At 40.0% G+C, this 20161-nt stretch overlaps 1 protein-coding gene and 13 non-coding genes across 17 annotated transcripts in view; all 14 read left to right on the top strand.

Annotated features, from left to right (window-relative positions):
- The first annotated feature begins 317 nt into the window (after window positions 1–317).
- On the top strand, window positions 318–399 carry Trnal-aag (transfer RNA leucine (anticodon AAG)). The gene has a single exon. It is a non-coding gene; the product is annotated as a tRNA-Leu (tRNA).
- Window positions 400–1122: 723 nt separating this feature from the next.
- Window positions 1123–1204, top strand: Trnal-aag (transfer RNA leucine (anticodon AAG)). Its single transcript has one exon. It is a non-coding gene; the product is annotated as a tRNA-Leu (tRNA).
- Window positions 1205–1926: 722 nt separating this feature from the next.
- Trnal-aag (transfer RNA leucine (anticodon AAG)) lies at window positions 1927–2008 on the top strand. Its single transcript has one exon. It is a non-coding gene; the product is annotated as a tRNA-Leu (tRNA).
- Window positions 2009–3027: 1019 nt separating this feature from the next.
- On the top strand, window positions 3028–3109 carry Trnal-uag (transfer RNA leucine (anticodon UAG)). The gene has a single exon. It is a non-coding gene; the product is annotated as a tRNA-Leu (tRNA).
- A 723-nt stretch (window positions 3110–3832) lies between these two features.
- Window positions 3833–3914, top strand: Trnal-aag (transfer RNA leucine (anticodon AAG)). The gene has a single exon. It is a non-coding gene; the product is annotated as a tRNA-Leu (tRNA).
- Window positions 3915–4637: 723 nt separating this feature from the next.
- On the top strand, window positions 4638–4719 carry Trnal-uag (transfer RNA leucine (anticodon UAG)). Its single transcript has one exon. It is a non-coding gene; the product is annotated as a tRNA-Leu (tRNA).
- Window positions 4720–5442: 723 nt separating this feature from the next.
- On the top strand, window positions 5443–5524 carry Trnal-aag (transfer RNA leucine (anticodon AAG)). The gene has a single exon. It is a non-coding gene; the product is annotated as a tRNA-Leu (tRNA).
- Window positions 5525–5951: 427 nt separating this feature from the next.
- Trnal-aag (transfer RNA leucine (anticodon AAG)) lies at window positions 5952–6033 on the top strand. The gene has a single exon. It is a non-coding gene; the product is annotated as a tRNA-Leu (tRNA).
- Window positions 6034–6460: 427 nt separating this feature from the next.
- On the top strand, window positions 6461–6542 carry Trnal-uag (transfer RNA leucine (anticodon UAG)). The gene has a single exon. It is a non-coding gene; the product is annotated as a tRNA-Leu (tRNA).
- A 1018-nt stretch (window positions 6543–7560) lies between these two features.
- On the top strand, window positions 7561–7642 carry Trnal-aag (transfer RNA leucine (anticodon AAG)). Its single transcript has one exon. It is a non-coding gene; the product is annotated as a tRNA-Leu (tRNA).
- Window positions 7643–8069: 427 nt separating this feature from the next.
- Window positions 8070–8151, top strand: Trnal-uag (transfer RNA leucine (anticodon UAG)). Its single transcript has one exon. It is a non-coding gene; the product is annotated as a tRNA-Leu (tRNA).
- A 723-nt stretch (window positions 8152–8874) lies between these two features.
- Trnal-aag (transfer RNA leucine (anticodon AAG)) lies at window positions 8875–8956 on the top strand. Its single transcript has one exon. It is a non-coding gene; the product is annotated as a tRNA-Leu (tRNA).
- Window positions 8957–9975: 1019 nt separating this feature from the next.
- Window positions 9976–10057, top strand: Trnal-aag (transfer RNA leucine (anticodon AAG)). Its single transcript has one exon. It is a non-coding gene; the product is annotated as a tRNA-Leu (tRNA).
- A 5125-nt stretch (window positions 10058–15182) lies between these two features.
- The window catches only part of LOC139456389 (cytospin-A-like), a 47794-nt gene continuing 42815 nt past the window's right edge, over window positions 15183–20161 (top strand). For all 4 annotated transcript variants that reach the window (XM_071238074.1, XM_071238075.1, XM_071238073.1 and 1 more), the window contains exon 1: window positions 15183–15316. The gene's annotated coding sequence lies outside the window, so the exon portion shown is untranslated. The remainder of the gene's footprint in view (window positions 15317–20161) is intronic.

The raw sequence follows: 20161 nt of genomic DNA on the forward strand, positions 1-20161 counted from the left end.
GTTGAATAGATTAAGAAACGAATCTTCTCTGAGAAGCTTGAAGCTATTTAGAAGAGCTTTAATTTCAGTTGGGAAAGTGAGAAATTATTATTGAGGAGGCTGATATGCTTACCCTAGCTTCTGTGATAGGATGGGATGGAAAAGCTGAATTCATTTGATGAACACTTTGGGAATCGGGGACGGACATGTCATTAGGTTGCAAGTTCTTAGTAATTAGCGAATTTGGTTACCATGACAAATATAAAGATCTGTAGCCTGGCTGTTCCCGGAATATGTTTCTTAGACTGTTCAATAGATTAAGAGCCGAGGTCCGTATGGGTAGCGTGGCCGAGCGGTCTAAGGCGCTGGTTTAAGGCACCAGTCTCTTCGGAGGCGTGGGTTCGAATCCCACCGCTGCCACAGTTCTTTTGCATCCTCTATAGATTTCAAGTCACCACGGAAATTGCAGCTTAGGGAATCGTGTGACCAGCTGGTCAATTCATACACACCTGTTGTTCTTTTTGCCAACTCTTGAATAACAGAAGAAACGAATCTCCTATCAGAAGCTTGAAGCTATTTAGAAGAGCTTTAATTTCAGTTGAGAAAGTGAGAAATTATTATTGAGGAGGTTGATTTGCTTACCCTAGCTTCTGTGATAGGATGGGGTCGAAAAGCTGAATTCATTTGGCGAACACTTTGGGAATCGGGGACGGACATGTCACAAGGTTGCAAGTTCTTAGTAATTAGCGAATTTGGTTACCATGACAAATATTATGATCTGAAGCCTGGCTGTTCCCGGAACATAATGTAAAATGTATCTTAAAATGTTGAATAGATTAAGAAACGAATCTCCTTTGAGAAGCTTGAAGCTATTTAGAAGAGCTTTAATTTCAGTTGGGAAAGTGAGAAATTATTATTGAGGAGGTTGATATGCTTACCCCGGCTTCTGTGATAGGATGGGGTCGAAAAGCTGAATTCATTTGGCGAACACTTTGGGAATCGGGGACGGACATGTCACAAGGTTGCAAGTTCTTAGTAATTAGCGAATTTGGTTACCATGACAAATATAATGATCTGTAGCCTGGCTGTTCCCGGAATATGTTTCTTAGAATGTTCAATAGATAAAGAGCCGAGGTCCGTATGGGTAGCGTGGCCGAGCGGTCTAAGGCGCTGGTTTAAGGCACCAGTCTCTTCGGAGGCGTGGGTTCGAATCCCACCGCTGCCACAGTTCTTTTGCATCCTCTATAGATTTCAAGTCACCACGGAAATTGCAGCTTGGGGAATCGTGTGACCAGCTGGTCAATTCATACACACCTGTTGTTCTTTTTGCCAACTCTTGAATAACAGAAGAAATGAATCTCCTATCAGAAGCTTGAAGCTATTTAGAAGAGCTTTAATTTCAGTTGAGAAAGTGAGAAATTATTATTGAGGAGGCTGATATGCTTACCCTAGCTTCTGTGATAGGATGGGATGGAAAAGCTGAATTCATTTGCTGAATATTTTGTGAATCGGGGACGGACATGGCACAAGGTTGCAAGTTCTTAGTAATTAGCGAATTTGGTTACCATGACAAATATTATGATCTGAAGCCTGGCTGTTCCCGGAACATAATGTAAATGTATCTTAAAATGTTGAATAGATTAAGAAACGAATCTCCTTTGAGAAGCTTGAAGCTATTTAGAAGAGCTTTAATTTCAGTTGGGAAAGGGAGAAATTATTATTGAGGAGGATGATATGCTTACCCCGGCTTCTGTGATAGGATGGGGTCGAAAAGCTGAATTCATTTGGCGAACACTTTGGGAATCGGGGACGGACATGTCACAAGGTTGCAAGTTCTTAGTAATTAGCGAATTTGGTTACCATGACAAATATAATGATCTGTAGCCTGGCTGTTCCCGGAATATGTTTCTTAGAATGTTCAATAGATTAAGAGCCGAGGTCCGTATGGGTAGCGTGGCCGAGCGGTCTAAGGCGCTGGTTTAAGGCACCAGTCTCTTCGGAGGCGTGGGTTCGAATCCCACCGCTGCCACAATTCTTTTGCATCCTCTATAGATTTCAAGTCACCACGGCAATTGCAGCTTGGGGAATCGTGTGACCAGCTGGTCAATTCACACACACCTGTTGTTCTTTTTGCCAACTCTTGAATAACAGAAGAAATGAATCTCCTATCAGAAGCTTGAAGCTATTTAGAAGAGCTTTAATTTCAGTTGAGAAAGTGAGAAATTATTATTGAGGAGGCTGATATGCTTAACCTAGCTTTTGTGATAGGATGGGATGGAAAAGCTGAATTCATTTGATGAACACTTTGGGAATCGGGGACGGACATGTCATAAGGTTGCAAGTTCTTAGTAATTAGCGAATTTGGTTACCATGACAAATATTATGATCTGAAGCCTGGCTGTTCCCGGAACATAATGTAAAATGTATCTTAAACTGTTGAATAGATTAAGAAACGAATCTCCTCTGAGAAGCTTGAAGCTATTTAGAAGAGCTTTAATTTCAGTTGGGAAAGTGAGAAATTATTATTGAGGAGGCTGATATGCTTACCCTAGCTTCTGTGATAGGATGGGATGGAAAAGCTGAATTCATTTGCTGAATATTTTGTGAATCGGGGACGGACATGGCACAAGGTTGCAAGTTCTTAGTAATTAGCGAATTTGGTTACCATGACAAATATTATGATCTGAAGCCTGGCTGTTCCCGGAACATAATGTAAAATGTATCTTAAAATGTTGAATAGATTAAGAAACGAATCTCCTTTGAGAAGCTTGAAGCTATTTAGAAGAGCTTTAATTTCAGTTGGGAAAGGGAGAAATTATTATTGTTGAGGATGATATGCTTACCCCGGCTTCTGTGATAGGATGGGGTCGAAAAGCTGAATTCATTTGGCGAACACTTTGGGAATCGGGGACGGACATGTCACAAGGTTGCAAGTTCTTAGTAATTAGCGAATTTGGTTACCATGACAAATATAAAGATCTGTAGCCTGGCTGTTCCCGGAATATGTTTCTTAGACTGTTCAATAGATTAAGAGCCGAGGTCCGTATGGGTAGCGTGGCCGAGCGGTCTAAGGCGCTGGTTTTAGGCACCAGTCTCTTCGGAGGCGTGGGTTCGAATCCCACCGCTGCCACAGTTCTTTTGCATCCTCTATAGATTTCAAGTCACCACGGAAATTGCAGCTTGGGGAATCGTGTGACCAGCTGGTCAATTCATACACACCTGTTGTTCTTTTTGCCAACTCTTGAATAACAGAAGCAACGAATCTCCTATCAGAAGCTTGAAGCTATTTAGAAGAGCTTTAATTTCAGTTAAGAAAGTGAGAAATTATTATTGAGGAGGCTGATATGCTTACCCTAGCTTCTGTGATAGGATGGGACGGAAAAGCTGAATTCATTTGCTGAATATTTTGTGAATCGGGGACGGACATGGCACAAGGTTGCAAGTTCTTAGTAATTAGCGAATTTGGTTTCCATGACAAATATTATGATCTGAAGCCTGGCTGTTCCCGGAACATAATGTAAAATGTATCTTAAACTGTTGAATAGATTAAGAAACGAATCTTCTCTGAGAAGCTTGAAGCTATTTAGAAGAGCTTTAATTTCAGTTGGGAAAGTGAGAAATTATTATTGAGGAGGCTGATATGCTTACCCCAGCTTCTGTGATAGGATGGGATGGAAAAGCTGAATTCATTTGATGAACACTTTGGGAATCGGGGACGGACATGTCATTAGGTTGCAAGTTCTTAGTAGTTAGCGAATTTGGTTACCATGACAAATATAAAGATCTGTAGCCTGGCTGTTCCCGGAATATGTTTCTTAGAATGTTCAATAGATTAAGAGCCGAGGTCCGTATGGGTAGCGTGGCCGAGCGGTCTAAGGCGCTGGTTTAAGGCACCAGTCTCTTCGGAGGCGTGGGTTCGAATCCCACCGCTGCCACAGTTCTTTTGCATCCTCTATAGATTTCAAGTCACCACGGAAATTGCAGCTTAGGGAATCGTGTGACCAGCTGGTCAATTCATACACACCTGTTGTTCTTTTTGCCAACTCTTGAATAACAGAAGAAACGAATCTCCTATCAGAAGCTTGAAGCTATTTAGAAGAGGTTTAATTTCAGTTGAGAAAGTGAGAAATTATTATTGAGGAGGTTGATTTGCTTACCCTAGCTTCTGCGATAGGATGGGGTCGAAAAGCTGAATTCATTTGGCGAACACTTTGTGAATCGGGGACGGACATGGCACAAGGTTGCAAGTTCTTAGTAATTAGCGAATTTGGTTACCATGACAAATATTATGATCTGAAGCCTGGCTGTTCCCGGAACATAATGTAAAATGTATCTTAAAATGTTGAATAGATTAAGAAACGAATCTCCTTTGAGAAGCTTGAAGCTATTTAGAAGAGCTTTAATTTCAGTTGGGAAAGGGAGAAATTATTATTGTTGAGGATGATATGCTTACCCCGGCTTCTGTGATAGGATGGGATCGAAAAGCTGAATTCATTTGGCGAACACTTTGGGAATCGGGGACGGACATGTCACAAGGTTGCAAGTTCTTAGTAATTAGCGAATTTGGTTACCATGACAAATATAAAGATCTGTAGCCTGGCTGTTCCCGGAATATGTTTCTTAGACTGTTCAATAGATTAAGTGCCGAGGTCCGTATGGGTAGCGTGGCCGAGCGGTCTAAGGCGCTGGTTTTAGGCACCAGTCTCTTCGGAGGCGTGGGTTCGAATCCCACCGCTGCCACAGTTCTTTTGCATCCTCTATAGATTTCAAGTCACCACGGAAATTGCAGCTTGGGGAATCGTGTGACCAGCTGGTCAATTCATACACACCTGTTGTTCTTTTTGCCAACTCTTGAATAACAGAAGCAACGAATCTCCTTTCAGAAGCTTGAAGCTATTTAGAAGAGCTTTAATTTCAGTTAAGAAAGTGAGAAATTATTATTGAGGAGGCTGATATGCTTACCCTAGCTTCTGTGATAGGATGGGACGGAAAAGCTGAATTCATTTGCTGAATATTTTGTGAATCGGGGACGGACATGGCACAAGGTTGCAAGTTCTTAGTAATTAGCGAATTTGGTTTCCATGACAAATATTATGATCTGAAGCCTGGCTGTTCCCGGAAGATAATGTAAAATGTATCTTAAACTGTTGAATAGATTAAGAAACGAATCTTCTCTGAGAAGCTTGAAGCTATTTAGAAGAGCTTTAATTTCAGTTGGGAAAGTGAGAAATTATTATTGAGGAGGCTGATATGCTTACCCCAGCTTCTGTGATAGGATGGGGTCGAAAAGCTGAATTCATTTGGCGAACACTTTGGGAATCGGGGACGGACATGTCATAAGGTTGCAAGTTCTTAGTAATTAGCGAATTTGGTTACCATGACAAATATAATGATCTGTAGCCTGGCTGTTCCCGGAATATGTTTCTTAGAATGTTCAATAGATAAAGAGCCGAGGTCCGTATGGGTAGCGTGGCCGAGCGGTCTAAGGCGCTGGTTTAAGGCACCAGTCTCTTCGGAGGCGTGGGTTCGAATCCCACCGCTGCCACAGTTCTTTTGCATCCTCTATAGATTTCAAGTCACCACGGCAATTGCAGCTTGGGGAATCGTGTGACCAGCTGGTCAATTCATACACACCTGTTGTTCTTTTTGCCAACTCTTGAATAACAGAAGCAACGAATCTCCTATCAGAAGCTTGAAGCTATTTAGAAGAGCTTTAATTTCAGTTGAGAAAGTGAGAAATTATTATTGAAGAGGCTGATATGCTTAACCTAGCTTCTGTGATAGGATGGGATGGAAAAGCTGAATTCATTTGATGAACACTTTGGGAATCGGGGACGGACATGTCATAAGGTTGCAAGTTCTTAGTAATTAGCGAATTTGGTTACCATGACAAATATAAAGATCTGTAGCCTGGCTGTTCCCGGAATATGTTTCTTAGACTGTTCAATAGATTAAGAGCTGAGGTCCGTATGGGTAGCGTGGCCGAGCGGTCTAAGGCGCTGGTTTAAGGCACCAGTCTCTTCGGAGGCGTGGGTTCGAATCCCACCGCTGCCACAGTTCTTTTGCATCCTCTATAGATTTCAAGTCACCACGGAAATTGCAGCTTGGGGAATCGTGTGACCAGCTGGTCAATTCATACACACCTGTTGTTCTTTTTGCCAACTCTTGAATAACAGAAGAAATGAATCTCCTATCAGAAGCTTGAAGCTATTTAGAAGAGCTTTAATTTCAGTTGAGAAAGTGAGAAATTATTATTGAGGAGGCTGATATGCTTACCCTAGCTTCTGTGATAGGATGGGATGGAAAAGCTGAATTCATTTGATGAACACTTTGGGAATCGGGGACGGACATGTCATTAGGTTGCAAGTTCTTAGTAATTAGCGAATTTGGTTACCATGACAAATATAAAGATCTGTAGCCTGGCTGTTCCCGGAATATGTTTCTTAGACTGTTCAATAGATTAAGAGCCGAGGTCCGTATGGGTAGCGTGGCCGAGCGGTCTAAGGCGCTGGTTTTAGGCACCAGTGTCTTCGGAGGCGTGGGTTCGAATCCCACCGCTGCCACAGTTCTTTTGCATCCTCTATAGATTTCAAGTCACCACGGAAATTGCAGCTTGGGGAATCGTGTGACCAGCTGGTCAATTCATACACACCTGTTGTTCTTTTTGCCAACTCTTGAATAACAGAAGCAACGAATCTCCTATCAGAAGCTTGAAGCTATTTAGAAGAGCTTTAATTTCAGTTAAGAAAGTGAGAAATTATTATTGAGGAGGCTGATATGCTTACCCTAGCTTCTGTGATAGGATGGGACGGAAAAGCTGAATTCATTTCCTGAATATTTTGTGAATCGGGGACGGACATGGCACAAGGTTGCAAGTTCTTAGTAATTAGCGAATTTGGTTACCATGACAAATATTATGATCTGAAGCCTGGCTGTTCCCGGAACATAATGTAAAATGTATCTTAAACTGTTGAATAGATTAAGAAACGAATCTCCTCTGAGAAGCTTGAAGCTATTTAGAAGAGCTTTAATTTCAGTTGGGAAAGGGAGAAATTATTATTGAGGAGGCTGATATGCTTACCCTAGCTTCTGTGATAGGATGGGATGGAAAAGCTGAATTCATTTGCTGAATATTTTGTGAATCGGGGACGGACATGTCACAAGGTTGCAAGTTCTTAGTAATTAGCGAATTTGGTTACCATGACAAATATTATGATCTGAAGCCTGGCTGTTCCCGGAATATAATGTAAATGTATCTTAAAATGTTGAATAGATTAAGAAACGAATCTCCTTTGAGAAGCTTGAAGCTATTTAGAAGAGCTTTAATTTCAGTTGGGAAAGTGAGAAATTATTATTGAGGAGGTTGATATGCTTACCCCGGCTTCTGTGATAGGATGGGGTCGAAAAGCTGAATTCATTTGATGAACACTTTGGGAATCGGGGACGGACATGTCACAAGGTTGCAAGTTCTTAGTAATTAGCGAATTTGGTTACCATGACAAATATAATGATCTGTAGCCTGGCTGTTCCCGGAATATGTTTCTTAGAATGTTCAATAGATTAAGAGCCGAGGTCCGTATGGGTAGCGTGGCCGAGCGGTCTAAGGCGCTGGGTTAAGGCACCAGTCTCTTCGGAGGCGTGGGTTCGAATCCCACCGCTGCCACAGTTCTTTTGCATCCTCTATAGATTTCAAGTCACCACGGAAATTGCAGCTTGGGGAATCGTGTGACCAGCTGGTCAATTCATACACACCTGTTGTTCTTTTTGCCAACTCTTGAATAACAGAAGAAATGAATCTCCTATCAGAAGCTTGAAGCTATTTAGAAGAGCTTTAATTTCAGTTGAGAAAGTGAGAAATTATTATTGAGGAGGCTGATATGCTTACCCTAGCTTCTGTGATAGGATGGGATGGAAAAGCTGAATTCATTTGATGAACACTTTGGGAATCGGGGACGGACATGTCATAAGGTTGCAAGTTCTTAGTAATTAGCGAATTTGGTTACCATGACAAATATAAAGATCTGTAGCCTGGCTGTTCCCGGAATATGTTTCTTAGACTGTTCAATAGATTAAGAGCCGAGGTCCGTATGGGTAGCGTGGCCGAGCGGTCTAAGGCGCTGGTTTTAGGCACCAGTCTCTTCGGAGGCGTGGGTTCGAATCCCACCGCTGCCACAGTTCTTTTGCATCCTCTATAGATTTCAAGTCACCACGGAAATTGCAGCTTGGGGAATCGTGTGACCAGCTGGTCAATTCATACACACCTGTTGTTCTTTTTGCCAACTCTTGAATAACAGAAGCAACGAATCTCCTATCAGAAGCTTGAAGCTATTTAGAAGAGCTTTAATTTCAGTTAAGAAAGTGAGAAATTATTATTGAGGAGGCTGATATGCTTACCCTAGCTTCTGTGATAGGATGGGACGGAAAAGCTGAATTCATTTGCTGAATATTTTGTGAATCGGGGACGGACATGGCACAAGGTTGCAAGTTCTTAGTAATTAGCGAATTCGGTTACCATGACAAATATTATGATCTGAAGCCTGGCTGTTCCCGGAACATAATGTAAAATGTATCTTAAACTGTTGAATGGATTAAGAAACGAATCTCCTTTGAGAAGCTTGAAGCTATTTAGAAGAGCTTTAATTTCAGTTGGGAAAGTGAGAAATTATTATTGAGGAGGTTGATATGCTTACCCCGGCTTCTGTGATAGGATGGGGTCGAAAAGCTGAATTCATTTGGCGAACACTTTGTGAATCGGGGACGGACATGTCACAAGGTTGCAAGTTCTTAGTAATTAGCGAATTTGGTTACCATGACAAATATAATGATCTGTAGCCTGGCTGTTCCCGGAATATGTTTCTTAGAATGTTCAATAGATTAAGAGCCGAGGTCCGTATGGGTAGCGTGGCCGAGCGGTCTAAGGCGCTGGTTTAAGGCACCAGTCTCTTCGGAGGCGTGGGTTCGAATCCCACCGCTGCCACAGTTCTTTTGCATCCTCTATAGATTTCAAGTCACCACGGAAATTGCAGCTTGGGGAATCGTGTGACCAGCTGGTCAATTCATACACACCTGTTGTTCTTTTTGCCAACTCTTGAATAACAGAAGCAACGAATCTCCTATCAGAAGCTTGAAGCTATTTAGAAGAGCTTTAATTTCAGTTAAGAAAGTGAGAAATTATTATTGAGGAGGCTGATATGCTTACCCTAGCTTCTGTGATAGGATGGGACGGAAAAGCTGAATTCATTTGCTGAATATTTTGTGAATCGGGGACGGACATGGCACAAGGTTGCAAGTTCTTAGTAATTAGCGAATTTGGTTACCATGACAAATATTATGATCTGAAGCCTGGCTGTTCCCGGAACATAATGTAAAATGTATCTTAAACTGTTGAATAGATTAAGAAACGAATCTTCTCTGAGAAGCTTGAAGCTATTTAGAAGAGCTTTAATTTCAGTTGGGAAAGTGAGAAATTATTATTGAGGAGGTTGATATGCTTACCCTAGCTTCTGTGATAGGATGGGATGGAAAAGCTGAATTCATTTGCTGAATATTTTGTGAATCGGGGACGGACATGGCACAAGGTTGCAAGTTCTTAGTAATTAGCGAATTTGGTTACCATGACAAATATTATGATCTGAAGCCTGGCTGTTCCCGGAACATAATGTAAAATGTATCATAAAATGTTGAATAGATTAAGAAACGAATCTCCTTTGAGAAGCTTGAAGCTATTTAGAAGAGCTTTAATTTCAGTTGGGAACGTGAGAAATTATTATTGAGGAGGTTGATATGCTTACCCCGGCTTCTGTGATAGGATGGGGTCGAAAAGCTGAATTCATTTGGCGAACACTTTGGGAATCGGGGACGGACATGTCACAAGGTTGCAAGTTCTTAGTAATTAGCGAATTTGGTTACCATGACAAATATAATGATCTGTAGCCTGGCTGTTCCCGGAATATGTTTCTTAGAATGTTCAATAGATTAAGAGCCGAGGTCCGTATGGGTAGCGTGGCCGAGCGGTCTAAGGCGCTGGTTTAAGGCACCAGTCTCTTCGGAGGCGTGGGTTCGAATCCCACCGCTGCCACAGTTCTTTTGCATCCTCTATAGATTTCAAGTCACCACGGAAATTGCAGCTTGGGGAATCGTGTGACCAGCTGGTCAATTCATACACACCTGTTGTTCTTTTTGCCAACTCTTGAATAACAGAAGCAACGAATCTCCTATCAGAAGCTTGAAGCTATTTAGAAGAGCTTTAATTTCAGTTAAGAAAGTGAGAAATTATTATTGAGGAGGCTGATATGCTTACCCTAGCTTCTGTGATAGGATGGGACGGAAAAGCTGAATTCATTTGCTGAATATTTTGTGAATCGGGGACGGACATGGCACAAGGTTGCAAGTTCTTAGTAATTAGCGAATTTGGTTACCATGACAAATATTATGATCTGAAGCCTGGCTGTTCCCGGAACATAATGTAAAATGTATCTTAAACTGTTGAATAGATTAAGAAACGAATCTTCTCTGAGAAGCTTGAAGCTATTTAGAAGAGCTTTAATTTCAGTTGGGAAAGTGAGAAATTATTATTGAGGAGGTTGATATGCTTACCCTAGCTTCTGTGATAGGATGGGATGGAAAAGCTGAATTCATTTGCTGAATATTTTGTGAATCGGGGACGGACATGGCACAAGGTTGCAAGTTCTTAGTAATTAGCGAATTTGGTTACCATGACAAATATTATGATCTGAAGCCTGGCTGTTCCCGGAACATAATGTAAAATGTATCTTAAAATGTTGAATAGATTAAGAAACGAATCTCCTTTGAGACGCTTGAAGCTATTTAGAAGAGCTTTAATTTCAGTTGGGAAAGTGAGAAATTATTATTGAGGAGGTTGATATGCTTACCCCGGCTTCTGTGATAGGATGGGGTCGAAAAGCTGAATTCATTTGGCGAACACTTTGGGAATCGGGGACGGACATGTCACAAGGTTGCAAGTTCTTAGTAATTAGCGAATTTGGTTACCATGACAAATATAAACATCTGTAGCCTGGCTGTTCCCGGAATATGTTTCTTAGAATGTTCAATAGATTAAGAGCTGAGGTCCGTATGGGTAGCGTGGCCGAGCGGTCTAAGGCGCTGGTTTAAGGCACCAGTCTCTTCGGAGGCGTGGGTTCGAATTTAGAAGAGTTTTAATTTCAGTTGAGAAAGTGAGAAATTATTATTGAGGAGGCTGATATGCTTACCCTAGCTTCTGTGATAGGATGGGATGGAGAAGCTGAATATTTTGGGAATCGGGGACGGACATGGCACAAGGTTGCAAAATCTAAGAATTATCGAAATTGGTTACCATGCCAAATATAATGATCTGTAGCCTGGCTGTTCCCGGAACATAATGTAAAATGTATCTTAAACTGTTGAATAGATTTAGAAACGAATCTAATTTGAGAAGCTTCAAGCTATTTAGAAGAGTTTTAATTTCAGTTGAGAAAGTGAGATATTAATATTGAGGAGGCTGATATATGCTTTGGGATTCGGGGGCGGATATGGTACAAGGTTGCAAGTTCTAAGAATTAACGAATTACCATGGCAAATATTATGATCTGAAGCCTGGCTGTTCCCGGAATATAATGCAAAATGTATCTTAAACTGTTCAATGGATTAAGAGCCGAGGTCCGTATGGGTAGCATGGCCGAGTGGTCTAAGGCGCTGATTTAAGGCACCAGTATTCGGAGGCGTGGTGTCGAATCCCACCGCTGCCACAAATCTTCTGGGACGGACATGGCACAAGGTTGCAAAATCTAAGAATTAGCGAATTTGGTTACCATGCCAAACATAATGATCTGTAGCCTGGCTGTTCCCGGAATATTATGTATAATGTGTCTTAAACTGTTCAATAGATTAAGAGCACAGGTGATTATTAATTGGGAGAACTGTTCAACCCATCCACCCGTGATGGGTGCCTGAAGCTGTATTTGTCTTTGTCGGAAGGAATACTATAGATATGTACCCCAGTTTCTGTATACAGGGTATACCCGGACCAAAATAAGAATATAGAGAGGTACCCGCCCCCCCAAAGGGCGGACGATTCCGTATTCAGAATACATATTTGTAGTACTAGAGCTGACAACCACTAGCATGCCTATGTAATGTAATTAGTTTCTAAATTTATTGAACTATGTATGTTTGTGTTTAAAACAATCTCGTGTTTTATTAGTATTAAAGAAAGTAACATCACCTTTGATGCTGGGATATATATAACAATCATTGAATATAAACATTTAATTATTTCATTATGTAGATATTGAAATGTTCGTTTTCTCGATGATATTGTTTAGGAGTCAGCCATTTAATTATTATGCCTGTGTATGAGTCAGTTAACACAATAGATGTACTTGGAGCCGACGTATGAGTCAATTAACACACTAGATGTACTTGAAGCCGACGTATGAGTCAGTTAACACACTAGATGTACTTGAAGCCGACGTATGAGTCAGTTTACACACTAGATGTACTTGAAGCCTACGTATGAGTCAGTTAACACACTAGATGTACTTGAAGCCGACGTATGAGTCAGTTAACACAATAGATGTACTTTGAGTCGACGTATGAGTCAGTTAACACAATAGATGTACTTGGAGCCGACGTATGAGTCAGTTAACACAATAGATGTACTTGGAGCCGATGTATGAGTCAGTTAACACACTAGATGTACTTGAAGCCGACGTATGAGTCAGTTAACACAATAGATGTACTTGAAGCCGACGTATGAGTCAGTTAACACAATAGATGTACTTGAAGCCGACGTATGAGTCAGTTAACACAATAGATGTACTTGAAGCCGATGTATGAGTCAGTTAACACAATAGATGTACTTGGAGCCGACGTATGAGTCAGTTAACACAATAGATGTACTTGGAGCCGATGTATGAGTCAGTTAACACAATAGATGTACTTGAAGCCGATGTATGAGTCAGTTAACACAATAGATGTACTTGAAGCCGACGTATGAGTCAGTTAACACAATAGATGTACTTGAAGCCGATGTATGAGTCGGTTAACACAATAGATGTACTTGGAGCCGATGTATGAGTCAGTTAACACAATAGATGTACTTGGAGCCGATGTATGAGTCAGTTAACACACTAGATGTACTTGGAACGATGTATGAGTCAGTTAACACAATAGATGTACTTGGAGCCGACGTATGAGTCAGTTAACACACTAGATATACTTGGAGCCGACGTATGAGTCAGTTAACACACTAGATGTACTTGAAGCCGATGTATGAGTCAGTTAACACAATAGATGTACTTGAATCCGATGTATGAGTCAGTTAACACAATAGATGCACTTTGAGTCGATGTATGAGTCAGTTAACACAATAGATGTAGTTGAAGCCGACGTATGAGTCAGTTAACACAATAGATGCACTTTGAGTCGATGTATGAGTCAGTTAACACAATAGATGTAGTTGAAGCCGACGTATGAGTCAGTTAACACAATAGATGTACTTGAAGCCGATGTATGAGTCAGTTAACACAATAGATGTACTTGAAGCCAACGTATGAGTCAGTTAACACACTAGATGTACTTGAAGCCAACGTATGAGTCAGTTAACACAATAGATGTACTTGGAGCCGACGTATGAGTCAGTTAACACAATAGATGTACTTGGAGCCGATGTATGAGTCAGTTAACACAATAGATGTACTTGAAGCCGATGTATGAGTCAGTTAACACAATAGATGTACTTGAAGCCGACGTATGAGTCAGTTAACACAATAGATGTAGTTGAAGCCGATGTATGAGTCGGTTAACACAATAGATGTACTTGGAGCCGATGTATGAGTCAGTTAACACAATAGATGTACTTGAAGCCGATGTATGAGTCAGTTAACACACTAGATGTACTTGGAACGATGTATGAGTCAGTTAACACAATAGATGTACTTGGAGCCGACGTATGAGTCAGTTAACACACTAGATATACTTGGAGCCGACGTATGAGTCAGTTAACACACTAGATGTACTTGAAGCCGATGTATGAGTCAGTTAACACAATAGATGTACTTGAATCCGATGTATGAGTCAGTTAACACAATAGATGTCCTTGAAGCCGACGTATGAGTCAGTTAACACAATAGATGTACTTGGAGCCGATGTATGAGTCAGTTAACACAATAGATGTACTTGAAGCCGATGTATGAGTCAGTTAACACAATAGATGTACTTGAAGCCGACGTATGAGTCAGTTAACACAATAGATGTACTTGAAGCCGACGTATGAGTCAGTTAACACAATAGATGTACTTGGAGCCGATGTATGAGTCAGTTAACACAATAGATGTACTTGAAGCCGACGTATGAGTCAATTAACACAATAGATGTACTTTGAGTCGATGTATGAGTCAGTTAACACAATAGATGTACTTGAAGCCGACGTATGAGTCAGTTAACACAATAGATGTACTTGAAGCCGATGTATAAGTCAGTTAACACAATAGATGTACTTGGAGCCGATGTATGAGTCAGTTAACACAATAGATGTACTTGAAGCCGACGTATGAGTCAGTTAACACAATAGATTCACTTTGAGTCGATGTATGAGTCAGTTAACACAATAGATGTAGTTGAAGCCGACGTATGAGTCAGTTAACACAATAGATGTACTTGAAGCCGATGTATGAGTCAGTTAACACAATAGATGTACTTGAAGCCGACGTATGAGTCAGTTAACACACTAGATGTACTTGAAGCCAACGTATGAGTCAGTTAACACAATAGATGTACTTGGAGCCGATGTATGAGTAAGTTAACACAATAGATGTACTTGAAGCCGATGTATGAGTCAGTTAACACTCTAGATGTACTTGAAGCCGATGTATAGGTGTTTGACAGTTCTTAATACTTAGAGACAATATCATTATGTGTATCGGTATAATGTCTCGGGTGTAATTAATTTATGCATGCACGCCTCAGCAAAACTTGTGAACGGTTTGGTATGACTATGTATAATCTCAAAAAGATACATACATTAACCACAACCTAATCGTTTTAAGCGACATAACTTCATGCTCATTAAAATATTTCGTAAGCGTGATAAATGGATACAAGTGAACAAATGTGATATTGGAAAGACTGTATTTCGTTCCCTACCCATTCCACTATTTCAATGTCTGCGCGATTACATATGCGCTTTGTAACCGGATGTCAGATTTTGAAAAATCAACATAGACAAAATTCAAGCAATCCTTGAAACATTATACGGCAAGATTAATTTTGCATTTGGAAATATGTCATTCATGGGGGATTATGGAACTTTATACTACCATTGTTGAGCTTGGAAAAGGTGAGTCATTTCAGTGTCCGTTATTCGGTTTCGTAGTCTGCTACGCTACTCGCTAGGCTAGTACTCGCTAGTATAAACAAAGATGTCAGAAACCTTTCCAAATCAGGCATATAGCATTGTCTTTACTCTAACAAGCATGCCTTACCATGAATATTATTAATTTGTTCAGTCAACTTGTTCAAACTGGCATCTTATTACCTTTGCTTCTATGGTGGGTTTAGTCATTAGGTTTGGTTACGTCGAAGCACGCTTAGAACTGGCGCTCACTGACAGTGATAATATTAGGCCTTGTAATTTACTATTTGGCCGAATCTTGTTTTCACAGCCGAACAGTTTTACCGTCCGATTCATATATGAAACATTCACACGCATAACAATAGCTATTTCTTTAAAATAGCATTATCAACAATTAGTAAACACATGAACTGATGACAAGACTGCAAGTTTACTGGCCGCAGCATATAGCGCTAATTGGCCCCGGAAGCAGGTCGTGCCTCTGGATTCACTGATCTTGTATGCCTCTTCGATCTTTAGCATGGTTAGTGTATTTCACCGCCACCCCCAACACTAGCCTTAGACAATTTTGATGATTGAGGTAAGATTCTCTTTTCCTATGAAGCACCCCATCCGGATCTTTGGTTAGATTCCCCTTTTGCAATAAAGCACCCAATCTAGATCATTAGGTTAGATAGACATGACTGTCAGTAGAGGGGATGATCGGATCTTGATCCCCTGGCCATGTCATACCAAATTACAGTAAACTATGGAAGGGACCACTTCTTTTAGTTTGTTATAACCATTGTTTGTTTTATATGCATAGATAGCTGGGGTATATATATATATGTATAGATATATATTCTCACCGCCAAGAGAAACACAAACCACAGAAACATGCAAAGAAGTATATATTTACATTAAGAATTGATGTTTCCAGTGTGTAGCACTTAGTGACAAAACTAAACATTCAGTCAAGTGTTATCAAAGAGTGTTACATGTGCAGCATATCATGATATGCTCTACATGATTTCCAAACTTTACACACTAATCCTGCATGAGAAAAATTGTGCATCTCAGGTCATGGATCTATGACGTCACATGTGATGAGTGCATGAGCGTTGGTTCACACAACATAACAGTATGTTTGTTTGTGCATCGAACCAGTCTAATGTCTCTTGAAGACATTAACTGCCGAAGAGATGTGAACCATATATTCCACATGTATCACACATCAAAATAGTGATTTTGCGATAATATAGAGTTGCCTGCCCTTGAGTTGCTAATGACAGGTACTATGTTTGCCGAACTCAGTATAGGAAATCAGCATCGATCAATCCTAACTGATGTGTCATAAAAGTTGAACATAAAACAAGATTCCTTGTGTGTAACTGTAAGACATATTTAATAGGTTAGTAAGCGTGCGCCATTACGACCCATTATTAAATAACTACCGTAATATTATAACATAGCATGCTTCAGTAAATAACTGGGTCCACAAAGACAGTTTGATATATCTGTCAGTCTGTTATAAACATAGTTTACTATATGTTAAAATATGATGCTTGCCATGCTTACTGTTATCCTGCCTGACGTGTGGCGGTAAGGTAGTAAGACAAGGACTAGTTGCAACGTTAGAAATTGGCACTAGTCCTATAGTCCTTACCAAACTGCCCAATAGTAAAGGTATCCTAAGGACGAGTAGAAATTGGCCCATTTTAAGGGTTTTGCTATATGTTATCATTATAAGGACTAGTGGACAAAAACTGTTAGTTTCTAACCCTGTTAAGTCAGCTCAGCATCAGTATAATGTGTCTGACTAGAGCATTCATGTTGAACTGTGTCATGGTATCTAAGTGGGCTAGCACTATATAACCATCAGAAGTGCAAGCTAGTACCAAGTAGCCTCATGCACATACACACACATGCATGCACATCAATATTTAAGTGCAATAATCTTTATTGCTGTTCTGTGTTGACTCTTACTTCCAAAGCCCTTTCACAAATTCGCTGACATGTGTCCCAACTGTTATTGCCTTACTGCCAGATATAGCCCAGAGACTTCAGTGAACCATCTCTCTAGGCAAAGACTCTAAATTTCACCTCCCCAATTTCAGAAGTTATATGATAGCATATTTTTATTATATTAGTTTTTGTAGGGTTGAAGCAATAGGTAACATATTGAAGCAGCACAATTATCCATAATAAACAGAAGTTTTAATCGCCTGACCAGTATTATTTTCACAAAAACAAGCCATAGTCATGAAGGCTGTATATAGATTGATTGTATACATTACAATATACAGTATACATATTAATATATTATTCCTGATATAAAAATAATTTCAGATACAATTTTTCCCGATCCTTGCATCAAAATCCTGTAAAGTTATATCATTGGGTAATTTTTATCCGAATCACCAGTAGATTCCAAGAAAACGTGTGTACATCTGATTGCTGTTTCAGGCTTAGTTTACAAGAAAATACACAAGGTTATCTTAATCCCTGGATGTAAAACAATGCCTAGCGGAACAAAAAATACAATTTACACAGTAAATCGACATGTCTGGTGATTTTTTATCTCAAATTTGCACTGACCAAGTTTCTTATCACCTGTTCGTTTACTGGAATTCGCTGAAGGGGTGTGGTGTAATTTTTTTCTGCGCATAATATTTGAATTTTTTTTTCAAAATACTGAATCTGCTAGAGGGGGGTGCGCATTATACTTTGGTGTGCACTATACTCAAGAAAATAAGGTAAATAAATATTTCTAAACTACCAAAAATGCCATGGGGATCCCTGTTAGTATTGGTGCCCAACAACCGATGCTTGTCATACAAGACAACTTTAAATGGATTGAGTGCTGAGACTTGATGGCTTGGTTGGTAGTGTGGAGTGGACTGTTGGTCATAATATCAATCACTCTTGTCCCAGACTTGATTATTTACAGGTCAATGTCATGTAGCTGGGGTATTTATTGCTAAGTGAGTCATTAACATGATTAAGAAAGAAATCAAGGAAACTTATTTTTATTTTCCTATGACAGAAGTTTATCCCAGTTGAAACTCTTATTTTTTCCACGTTGTTCCAAATGAACTGATTGAAACTATCTAGGATGGTTATGTTGCCAAAGCCTAGCACTTCTTTTAGTGTCTTGTTCCTGTTTGGCCCCACTTCTTCCTGTTAGGACACCCAGCTGTTCAGCTTCTTACTGTTATCAATAGCATTGTATAGTGGAGGTAGGTAGATGACATGTATGTCCTCAGCTGGCCAGCACAGTGTCATTGTATGTCACGCAAGCAATTTGTGTCACTGGGATTGACAAACCTCAGAGTTGCCAATCTCACTAAAATCAGATCTTAGTTATCACTACCACTAAACAAAGATCTGAGGACATCCCATTATGGGTCACGTCAGACAGACCTTTCGGGAATTTTGACCGACCAATGGAATGACTGACAAGAAGTCGACATTAGCCAATCAGAAGGCAGATTTCTCGTGCTTTCTGGAACTAGTTTCAAACTGGTGACTACGCTTTGAAACATATTTTGACAAATTCTCAATTAAGTGTTTGAAAAAGGAACAAACAATCATTTTGGAGTGGCTAATAGATGGCCTAGATTGTATGGATTCAGTCATTAACATGATAAAGCTCTTAACTGTCGTTCATAATACCACATGTTAAATCTTTCGAGGTTGCATGATCAGAAATCACATTCTGACTATCGCTTTCATGATCTGGTAAACAAGATTGCAGAGTGGTGAGTGTTCCATTCCTGATCTTCTGGACCAATCAACTTATTAATTGTGATGACTGGCATTCAGTGATAATATTTGTTACTAGTTATTTGCTTTCATTTCTAAATACTGGTATCAGCAGGGGTTGAAAAATACCATTGCCCGACACCCGCGCTAAGTAAGGTTTAGATCTCGTTTTCTAATATACCCGTGGACAAGTAGAGCACAAAATGAACTGGGTCAAGTTTCACGTGAATGTAATCATGTGATCATGTTACGATATTTTGACTGTTTAATATTTTGCTAGTGTCCCAAACTGGCAGTCTAATTTGCATATTGCTACACCAGTCAACCAATGGGATTTATACACTTCGATGTCGGGCAGGTCAACAACGAGAACCAGGCTTGTTTCATTGTTAAATCGTAGTAACACTTCCATATATGGCACATGCTTCTTGGAAAATGGAATGACAGACAGTTGACTACTTTCCTTGGAATTTGTAATGCGAGGTAGAAACAATTTCCTACTATAGAAGCTTCGTTAGGCCTAGCTTTGTTGAAACATATTTTTTTTGTGTTTGACACACCAGTCACTGTTGAGGCCCACACGCTCTGGGTCGTGAAAACTTTGTTGACACAAAACAGTCGAATTACAACAAATGTGACTTTTAACGAGTCAAAGCATGTCATTATAATATAGATCTCGGTATCTTTTCCCTGTCAACTAAAGTGGTTGCTGTAAATAATGGTGAGTTGTGAGATCTACCAATCCCTTTACGCACGATTTCGCTAAAATTAAACTATATTGAACGAAATTTTGAATAAAATTAATAAGATATGCTACCAACATATGTCAAGGTGTACAACGAACATGTTTTTATAACCAGATAGTGTAATAATAGGATTAAATTGAGGACATCATTGCGGATTTGTGATTGGTATTTGTGGTGTTGCGTGCTTGCAGTGATCGGCTGGTAATATTTTTTTTGCGATGGGAAAAAGACTTTGTGTCCATGGTGTCAGTGACTTAAGTTTACTAAACGTGTGCATAAATTTTGGAAGCCATGTGTTAACGCAGGCAATAACTGAGTTAGCGTGATATTGAAGAGCGCT

Source organism: Haliotis cracherodii, unplaced genomic scaffold, assembly GCF_022045235.1.
Source record: "Haliotis cracherodii isolate W230 unplaced genomic scaffold, xgHalCrac1.p SCAF_11, whole genome shotgun sequence".
Classification (NCBI taxonomy): domain Eukaryota; kingdom Metazoa; phylum Mollusca; class Gastropoda; order Lepetellida; family Haliotidae; genus Haliotis; species Haliotis cracherodii.